We start from the raw sequence: 6,000 nt of genomic DNA on the forward strand, positions 1-6,000 counted from the left end.
TCGGAACCTTATGTTATTGATCTTAATGTAAAATTATGAATTTACAATACTTATGATGGTTTCTATACTTTTTATGCTAAACATTATATCTAAATGTCTTGCATGTTTTGATTGGGCCTTTGATGTTTTAAACCAAAAAGGAAGACGCAATCTTGATTTTGGAAAGTAAGAAAAAGTAGTTTATGGAACATAGAATTCAAGAGTAATGAAAACGTTGATGTCATTATGAAAATTAAGGATCTTTTTAAGGTTTGATGCATTGACATTGTATGTATTTCAAGATTTCTTAAGTGATGATTAATTTTAGAGAAATTACCAAATTGATTGCCAGGTGTTAGCCTCATGACTCATTCTTTTAGGCTTATTTACTATACTTTGAAATTTATTGTAATTATTAAAATTTTGTTTATATTCATGAATTCATATTAGATGTGTAAGTTCGACTTTGTTGAATAAGTGTATGACAGCGGATGAGTTAGTTTGACAATGGTTAGTCAAGTTATGATACTAGGTGAGTGAATTTGACTTTGATGATAAGGGTTACAGTGTTAGGTATGTAAGTTGTTACTTTGATTGTCAGGTTATGATATTAGACGAATAGTTTGACTTTGATGAGCCAAGTTACCATATGATCTTTTCAATTGTTGGTTTTTTCCTACCAGCTATGTTGTCGTGGATATAGTATTAGGATATTATTGTAACTTCATACCAAAATTCTCGATAATGTGAGTTTGTCTCTTATTTGTAGTAAATGTGTCTTGCTAGGTTCAATACTTCTATATGATCCTAATAGGTAATAAAATTGAATGCGTTTACAACAAGGTTGAATCTTATTATTTTGGCCCCATTTACTAGGTGGATTGGGTAGGATAAGAGGCCCAAACCCATGTAATCCCTTATTTACTACCATTAAATGAGATCTGTTCATGGTTGGGATAAGTTATTTGTCCTTGGTAGAATAAGAGGTTAATTTAGATTTATCCTTGACATGTGACATAAAACATAAAATTATACTAAAAGACATATATTTATCTATCATGCGAGCGAAAAATGGTTTGAGGTTGAACTGGAGTACAAAATAATGAGATAAATTCATAGGAATTAAGAGAGCACAAATGAGTAAAGTTGAGAGTGAAGTTCCTCGTTTAAAGTGTGAAACTCCAAATAACAAATTAAAGTTGTAGTTGACCTTTTTTGCGGGGGCGCCTTTAGTGCCCCCAAAGAGTGAGGAGGTGCCATTGGGAAGTAAATCGACCCGAGAAAGCCCGAGTGGCCCAGAGTTGAGAAGAAACACAACCCAGACCACAGGTCCATGGTTGGCCTAAGTGGTATGCATGTACGATCCCACATGCCATGTCAGCAAGCCCCACAAGATCAGATAAGCACTAGCAGCCGAAGCAGAGACATATGGCAGCCTTAGAAGAGTGCATGAAGGCATCCTTTTCCTTGATGTTACCTCTCACCAAAGAAGCTCGGCATGAGGAGAATATCCCCTCAACCACCTCCACGAAATCCAGGAACCATATCCCCAACAACTCTCTTGTCCATCGCTCACGAAGACAAGGGATTTAAAATAACCCTCCCGCCAGAAGGTTTCGGCTTCTTAAAAGAACCTTGGGCCTTTACTTGGACCGGGCTTTCTTGGGATTCCTTGTGCCCTTACTCGGATTTGAACTCGGACTCGGCTTCCAACGAATAGCAGAGCCGCATAGATAGGCTTCAATAGGGATTCTTAAACTTCTAGGTGTGTCTTAGGGCTCTCCTTGAGAGATAACCTTCCATCGAATCCATAGGGTTGCCTACAAGTTATAAGCGCCCCCAGCGAAAAAAAAAACTACAACTTAAACTTCAATTTCAAACTTCCACTTGTATAGAATAAACGAGGAATTTCACTCTCAAGTACACTTATTTTAACTTTCCTATTTCCTATCACTTTATCTCATGTAAATACGTATTTTTCTTATTGGGGTGGGCACATGTTTCATATAAAGGACAAATGAATTAGTTTTTTGTAGACCTAAGAAACATACAATCATGATTTTGAGTAAGTTATAGGTTAACTATGGGTGAGAATGTGAATCATATGGGGTTAAACTACTTATGGCATGAAGTCATTATTTTGACAACGAATTGCAAATTAAACGTATTTTTTATAGGTGCATGTATTACTAAAATGGGACATGATATACCCCTACGCCTCGAAACATGCACTACATTTAGAATACCTTGGATTGATGTTGAGAGAGAGTCAAACACTCTTAAGGAAGAATGTGAAAGTACAAGCTTTTTTGGCAATGTTGGTCTTTGTAGGTAAATAGAACTGAAATATATATGACTATGATTTTTGATAAGTTTGTTGGACTTTGATAGAATAAACTTAGTTTACGATTTTGATATTGAAATTTCATTATGACGATTTTGGTTATGATCTCGGGTAAGCAAGGGTTGACCCTAAGAAGCTGAGGTTATTATATTAGACGAGTAACCTTGACTCTCGTAACTCAACTTATGATAAAAACATGTACATTGAGTAAGTTTGACTTGGACAAATTTAGATTGTGATATTCAACATGTTTGAGTTCGATGAGTTAGGCTTTTATTTTTTGGTATATTTGCTTCGAGATACTTAGATTTTAAATACAGAGTAAGATTTCTTGAATTCTCAAAGTTAGTTATGAGGTATGATTTTATAAGATGTAATGGATAAAGTTCTTTCGAAATAAGTACTTGTTACTTTTAAATGTTACTATTATTTGTGTGATTTCTGATGTACCCATTAGGATCTATGTGAGTGAAAAATTGAATTTAAATCTTTTGCTGGTTAGTACGGAGAGTGTTTGATATGTTAATTCAAAGGGAACATAAAATCTTGATAAATTTTGATGAAATTTTGAAGTTGAAAAGAAAGTAGGTTTTATAGAACTTAAAATTAAATTAACAATAATAACATTCATATTTTATTATGAAAAATATATACTTATAGTTTCATGTATTGGGATTTTATATGATTAATTTCAAGATTTCTTGATTTAATAATAATTTTGAAAAACTTGTCTTAATCGATAGAAGTTATGTGTGGTTCTGCCGCAACTTCTTTTTTCTAAGGCTAATTTGATATACTTTGAGATTTATTTAATTATTCAAGTTCAATTAATTTTCATGAACGCATATTAGAAGAGTAAGTTTGATATGTTAAGATATTAGACTTTGATGAACTAGGTAATGATATTAGATGAGTTGGTTTGACTTCCATTGGTATGTTAAGATATTAGACGAGTAAGTTTGACTTTTGATGAGCCAGAACGCAAGATATACCAATATTATATCTACAAGTTTGACTTTGATGAGCTAGATTATGATGTTAGGGAAGTAACTTTTACTTTGATGAGCCCATTATGGTATTTGACGAGTGTGCTTGACTTTGATGAGCCAAGTTACAATATCAAATAGGTGAATTTGACTCCGAATGAGTGTAGACTATGACCTTAGACAAGTGTGTGACTTTAACTGACCAAGCTTAGTACAGGATTTTGATGACCACGTTTAACTAAGATGAAGTTCTTTATGATTTTAGGTAAGTTAAGTAAGCTTGACTTTATAAATTTTGGCTCGCTTAGATTACAATATGAGCATATAAATTAAGTTTGACTTTGATATTCAACAAGATTGTATTTATGAATTAGGCTTTCATTTTTCATAAGTTTGCTAAGGTATATTTAGATTCTAAATTCAAATTGGATTTCTTAAACTTAGAAAGGTAGTAATGAGATGTGATTTTAAAAGAAAAAATAGACGAACTATTTTTCCTTTTTTTGTTTTATCTAATAACCTAAATTAATTTTTCATAAGTCAACCAGGTTAACCTTAATTGTTACACCTCGTTATGATCAAGTGCGCGTTCTTGTGAAAAAAACCGACATGCTTGATAATTACGGGATTGAGGTAGGTTTCTGACCCTTGTGCTATTGATCTTAATGTAAAATTATGAATTTAAGAATAATTATGATGGTTTCTATACTTTTTATGCTTAACGTTGGATCTAAATGTCTTTCATGTTTTGATTGGGCTTTTGATGTTTTAAACTAAAAGGGAAGACGCAATCTTGTTGTTGGAAAGAAAGCAAAAGTAGTTTATGGTGCTTAGAATTCAAGAGTAATGAATACGTTGATATGTCATTATGAAAAATAAGGATCTTTTTAAGGTTTGATCAATTGAGATTGTATGTATTTCAAGATTTCTTAGGTGATGATTAATTTTAGAGAAATTACCAAAATTGATTGCCAGTGTTAGCCATGAATCTAACAACTCCTTCTTTTAGGCTTATTTAATATATTCTGAAATTTATTTTAATTTTTAAAATTTTGTTTATATTCATGAAAGCATATTAGATAAGTAAGTTCGGCTTTCTTGAATAAGTGTATGACAACTGATGAGTTAGTTTGACTCTGGTTAGTCAAGTTATGATACCAGATGAGTGAGTTTGACTTTGATGAGAAGGGTTACAGTGCTAGGTATGTAAGTTGTTACTTTGATTGTCAGGTTATGATATTAGGCGAATATGTTTGATTTTGACGAGCCAAGTTACCATATGGTCTTTTCAATTGTTGGTCTTTTCCTACCTGCTATGTTGTCGTGGCTATAGTATTAGGATACTATTGTAACTTCATTCCAACATTCTTGATAATGTGAGTTTGTCTCTTGTAGTACATATGTCTTGCTGGGTTCAATACTTCTATAGGATCCTAATAGGTAATAATACTGAATGTGTATACGATAAGGTTGAATCTTGTTATTTCGGCCCCATTTACTAGTTCGGATTGGGTTGGATAAGAGGCACACACCCATGTAATCCCTTATTTATTATCATTAATGAGGTTTGTTCATGGGTGGGACAAGTTATTTGCCCTTGGTAGAATAAGAGGTTAATTTACATTTATCCTTGACATGTGACATAAAACATAAAATTATACTAAAAGATATGTATTTATCTATCATGCGAGCAAAAAATGGTTTGAGGTTGAATTGGAGTACAAAATAATGAGATAAATTCATAGGAATTAAGGAGTACAAATGAGTAAAATTGAGAGTGAAGTTCTTCGTTTAAAGTGTGAAATTCCAAGTCAAAAATTAAAGTTGTAGTTTGTCTTTTTTGCAGGGGTGCCTCGGGTGCCCTAGAGAGTGGGGAGGTGCCCTTGGGAAGTAAATCGACCCAAGAAGGCCTAAGTGGCCCAGAGTTGAGAAGAAACACAGCCCATACCACAGGTCCATGGTTGGCCTAAGTGGTATGCACGTACAATCACCTCAACCACCTCTAGAGAATCCAGGAATCATATCCCTAAGAACTATCTTGTCCTTCACCCATGAAGACAAGGGACTTAAAATAACTCTCCCACCAGAGTGTTTCGGCTCTTAAGGGAACCCTGGGCCTTTACTTGGACCGATCGTACTTGGGACACCTTGCGCCCTTACTCGGACTGGCCTTCCAATAAATGGTAGGGCCGCATGGATAAGCTTCAATCGGGATTCTTAAACTTGTAGGTGTGTCTTAGGGCTCTCCTTGGGAGATAACCTTCCATAAAATCCGTGGGGTTGCCTACAAATTATGAGCTCCCCCAGCGAAAAAGAAAAAGAAAACTCCCACTTGTACAGAATAAACGAGGAATTTCACTCTCAAGTACACTTATCTTAACTTTCCTATTTCCTATCACTTTATCTCATGTAAATACGTATTTTTCTTATGGGAGTGGGCACATATTTCATATGAAGGACAAATAAACTAGTCTTTTGTACACCTAGGAAGCATACAATCATGATTTTGAGTAAGTTATTGGTTAAATATGGGTGAGACCGTGAATCATATGGGGTTAAACTACTTATGGCATGAAGTCATTATTTCAACAACGAATTGAAAATTAAAGGTATATTTGGTGGATGCATGTATTACTAAAATGGGACATGATATACGATTGATGTTGAGAGAGAGTCAAACACTTTTAAGGA

This window comes from Sesamum indicum, linkage group LG8 (assembly GCF_000512975.1).
Source record: "Sesamum indicum cultivar Zhongzhi No. 13 linkage group LG8, S_indicum_v1.0, whole genome shotgun sequence".
Lineage (NCBI taxonomy): Eukaryota > Viridiplantae > Streptophyta > Magnoliopsida > Lamiales > Pedaliaceae > Sesamum > Sesamum indicum.